A 5,431-nucleotide genomic window follows, 5' to 3' on the forward strand; every position below is an offset into this window, starting at 1 on the left:
AACCAAATCACAAGTAAAAGATAGAACAAATTTACAAGGCAAGAAACCTATTTTTTTGGAGCGTTTTTTATAGGCAAGAAAATCAAACAAAGTGCAAGTAAAAAAGAATCATTATTAACAAACTTGCAAAGAAAATTGAAACTAACAAAAGATAGTACACACATTTTTTACGTTTTCAAGAACAAGATTCAATCCTAAAAATGATCAAGAGACAATCAAAAGGATCAAAGCATGTGGAATTTTTTATCTACATTTTAACAAAACATTCAACAAGAACTAAAAAACTAACGATATCACTTACGCTTTACACATATATTTTCCTAAACAATTTTAACATATAAAACACATCAAGAGTTAATAAAATCATCAAGAAGAACAACGAGAAAAGTTTTAGGAATTTTACCAAGCATTTTGAGGCAAACAGAGGCCTATTTGGCAAGAAGGAGAGTGCAGGTAGCAAAAAATGCAGCAATGTGTAGGAACCAGGCCCAAGCCCACGAATGCACTCATGTTAAAACAAGATGAATTACACTTGTGTGAGAAGATGCAGAAGTGATTATTCTCCAATATTGTCCTTCCATTGCAGTCTCATAACTCAAACCAACATGTGAATAACCAATATTTTTCTTCTGCATATAAAACCAAATTGCACTGCAAATTGCTATAATAACACTCGTTGCTAGTTTTTTCAAGATCTCGTAAATCAAAGGCTCCCCCATTTCCTTGAAATTACTTCTAAATCCTAATTTCCCAAGATCACCTTTAATTTCTACACTTGTGTATCAATACCGAAAATCCAAACTTTAGCAAAAAGGGTGATTAATCTTCCAACCAAACAAGACAATAAGCATCAAAAAGGTTGAATCTTTGTTATTCAGGGAGCGAAGGGGAAGTTGATGAAGCAGATTAAAAAGCTGAATTGGATAAGGGGAAAATGGAGTTTTTGTTGTGTGAAACGGATTGGGAAGAGAAGATGAGTCCTCACCGTGATTGATTCAGCTACTAGACGGTTCCTTATTGTTTGTTCTTCGATGGCCTCTGATTTGCGGTTTCACGAAACAAGCTTCCCTCCGATTCAACGTCGCCGGAGTAATCGCCATCACTTTCCGGCAATCCCCATCGGACCTAAACTCATTCCTCTTCTCCAATTAACCTTAGATTTCGGCGTATCAGAAACGACACCGTTTTGTTTCGGTATCTCCTCCTTGAAAACGACACCGTAGCAACATTCTTCTGCAATTCTATAAGCTTCGCCGTTACCACCATTTCAGTACCAATTCCATTAACATGCTTTTCAGAAGCGATTTTCCTTCCAGCTTCGAAATTAATCACTTAATCTCACTTTCAATTTCCGCGATTTCGCCGTCGGTGGTTCTTTTGTTCGAAGAAGGAACAGTGTCGAATATGGATGGGTTTAGATTCTCTTTGATGCGATCAGAAGATGAATTCCTCGCGAAATTTTCACCGTCGAATGCTGCGTTGTTCTGCACTTGAACTTGTGTGGAATGAAGAATGTTGCCGTTTGTTTGTGTTGTTCATGATTAAGTGCTTTTTTATTTAAGTGCTTTTGGGGGAAAGGTTTCAAGATTTAAGAAGAATCTGATTTTTTGGGTTGGGTTGAAGAAGTGAAGAGTTTAGTTTTGATTTTTGGATGATTCAAGCTTTTGGTTATGGAGGTTGAAGATGAAATGAGATTGAAGCTTTTGGTTATGGAGGTTTTTGGTGGTGAATGTGGTGGTTAGGGATGAAGATTGAAGGTGGTTAAAGGTTGTTGTGGTGGTTGAAGGTGGTGGAAGAAGTTAGTTAGGGTGGTGGAAGTTTGTTAGGGATGAGAAAGTTAGTTAGAGTGGTTGAAAGTGGTGGAGGAAAGTTGTTAGAAGAGAGGGAAAATGAGAGAAAATAAATATGAATTTTGATGATTTTTGTGGAGTTTTTGTGAAAAAATGATTGAATTGTGAAAAATTGACCAAGACTTTGACTTATATAGGTGATGAAAGGGATGCTTGGACCAATGAGGAAATGCCACATGGACTTGACTTGTAACAAACTTTTAAAGACCAATAACATTTGGACACATGGCACTTGGACTCTAACAAACTTAAAAGGGATTAAAATGTAAATAACAAAAGTACAAGGACCAAAATGAAAATTAAAACTAAAATTGAATTGAAAAAGGTAAATTGAAAATTAACGCAAAGCGAGACGATTAAAAACAACGAAACAGACAAGAGTTTTTATGTGAAATGACCAAAACGCCCCTAGGGACTAAAACGACTAAAAACGACTCAAATGCAATTTTAAAATGATTTTTTAACAAGGGATTAAAGCAAGAGCTTATTCAAACAAATTAAAAGACTCAGAGACGAATTTTAGAATTTAAACAGGGTTTTAACGCATGAAAAGACTAAAATGCCCCCAGGGGCAAAACTGACTAAAAAATGACTCGACTGATATTTTTGAAATGAATTTTGACATGAGATTGAAACAAGGATTTATACAAACCAATTTAAAAGACTCAAACAATTTTCAAGGATTAAAATGAGTTGAATGCAGGAAATGACTAAAATACCCTTGCATGTAAATTTTGCAAATAACATTGAAATAAAATGCAGAGAAAGATGCAATTGATCAGAGACAGTTCAAATGACTTATAATGCAAGAAAAGAGGAATTGAGCTAGTATTTTTAGGTCCAAAATTAGGGTACAACAGCTGCCCCTATTTAAGTTTCTTTGTCCGGAGAGTCAAGAGACGAAGTCTTAGAGTTGACGGGACGAAGATACTTAAATATTAACATTTGCACTGCTTTTGGACATAAAAATACACTTTCAGATTTTCAAACAAACACGAATGCCATGCAACATTTCATTTATGAATGCAAGACAATCGAACCGGAATCTACGGGCTGTGTCACACCACCAAGGGATTTATAGACATCAAGGTAGAAAGAACGGGCAACAACTAGACAGGTACAAGCTGTTCTTTGGATCGAACCTGCCACTTGACCGAGAGATACAAACAAGAGATGGGTACAAGCTGCTCTTGGGATCGAACTTGACACTTGACCGGAAACATAGACATATAGGCAGATACAAGCTGTTCTTCGGATCGAACTTGACACTTGATTGAAAACACAAACAGATAGGCAGACACAAACTGTTCTTGGGATTGAACTGGCCGCTTGGCTGGAGACATAGACAAAAGGGTTGATACAAGCTGTTCTTTGGATCGAACTTGCTTGTCAGATTATCACCACGTCATGTGGGAGGGTGCAAACTGTTCTTTTAGATCGAACTTGCCGTTTGACCGATAACAAAGCATGAGCTGGGTACAAACTGTTCTTCAAATCGAACTTGCCGTCTGACCAGTAACAAACATGAGCTGGGTACAAACTGTTCTATCAAACTTGCCGTTTGTCCGGAAGCATAGGTATATAAGCAGGTACAAGTGGTTCTTTTTTGGATCGAACCTGGCACTTGACCAATAACAAGATACCAATTGAAAGTCTGGCTTAACAAGATACCAATTGAGGGTAAACTGTTATTGACTTGATTTGGAAATAGACATGACCATTTTTGTTGGCCCAAGAGTAATTTGAGAGTAAATTGACATTGATTTGAATTGAAAATTGACATTGGCAGAGACATAGACATAGACATTGGATTGGAAATTGAAATTGACATTGATATTGGAGATTGAAATTGACATTGACATTGACATTGACATTTGACATTGACATTTGACATTGGATTGAAATTGGAATTTGACATTGACATTGGAGATTGTCATTGGAGATTGTCATTGAAATTGGAATTGAAATTGGAAATTGGCATTGGAATTGGAATTGGAGATTGACATTGACATTGTCATTGGATGTCAACATTGGAATTGGAGATTGACATTGACATTGTCATTGGATGTCAACATTGGAATTGAAGATTGACATTGACATTGTCATTGGATGTCAACATTGGAAATGAAGATTGACATTGACGTTGTCATTGGATGTCAACATTGGAATTAAAGATTGACATTGACGTTGTCATTGGATGTCAATATTGGAATTGTTATTGAAGTTGAGATTGCTTTGAATTTGACAGTTGAAATTGAAATTGAGATTGGAAAGTTGAGATTGCATCGAATTTGACAATTGAAATTGAGTTGAATTTTGACAGCTTGACATTGAAATTGAGATTGGTATTGACATTGGAGATTGGAAATTGCTTCGAATTTGACAATTGGAATTGGATTTGACAGTTGGAATTGAATTTTGACAGTTGAAACTTTGATTGAATTTGGCGGTTGAGAGTTGGATATGCAACATGTATGCATGGTATAGCAAGATTATTGGATGTATGAGCACATAAAATGCATGATTATGCATGTATGAATGCTTGAAATGCATGATTGGCTTGTAATTCGACATAGGAGCTTCACAAAGATAGACAAAACATTGGAAGATTGGGCACGTAGCGGCTCGTGCTGCAACATATTCACAGGGGAAAAAAACCTCTTTGGAGAGACCGTCGTTGAGAGACGTATCGAAACCATGGCTGAGGGCAATAAAACTTGTAGAGGAGGGACCCTTGGAAAGTCCTTGGATACAGGTCGCCGTTGCTAGGCGTGTCAGTGCTGGGTAAACGTTGGATGTTCGCATCTGTGGTCAATGCTTTTCAATATTCTTTTCATTTTTCATTTTCAAACCCCACTCTTGCCTGAACCGCCCTTTCGGGTTTTCGATTCACCGGGGAGTAAAGATTCTTTTCATTGCCCCATTTTTGCCTGAATTGCCTTCATAGGTTGTCAATCAGCGGGGTGCTCATTTTTGCCTAAGCCGCCCTTTCGGGTTTTCAACTTAGCGAGCTTTTCATTTGCATTTTTCATTTTTCTTTCTTGTTTTTTCATTCTTGCCATTGACCACAGATCATCCTGGGGAGTAACTTGCTTGTAACATGTATTGAAATAGACATTGACACTCATTCATTCATGCATGTTTCATTGAAATGTACCCTATTGCTCAGGTTTGCTTTCAGAATAGACAGGAAAAGATTTTTTAGTTTTCAAAAGATGTTTGTTTCAGACATTGACATCATCAAAATAGAAAGAAAATGTTTTGTATATAGCATTGAAAGTAGAAAGAAGAATAGAATTTCAAACAATAGCATAGGCTCAAATTGATGTATAAGAGTGAGAGTTAGCCAAAGGCACGACTTCACAGATTTACAAAGCTTGGAAAATGGTAATTTTAATGGTTGGTGATACATTGAACACGATGACCGCTACATTTCATAGAAATTTTGAATTCACAAGTACGGAGCTTCTGATGAAGACGATCATTGACAGTTGCAGATGCCCCAAGGGGTGATGGTGATTTGCCAGATATAGTTACTTGTCTTTTATTGTCAACCTCATTTTTGCATGAACCACCCTTTC

This window comes from Medicago sativa, chromosome 3 (genome assembly GCF_051527215.1).
Source record: "Medicago sativa cultivar Bolivia chromosome 3, Bolivia_mono, whole genome shotgun sequence".
NCBI lineage: Eukaryota > Viridiplantae > Streptophyta > Magnoliopsida > Fabales > Fabaceae > Medicago > Medicago sativa.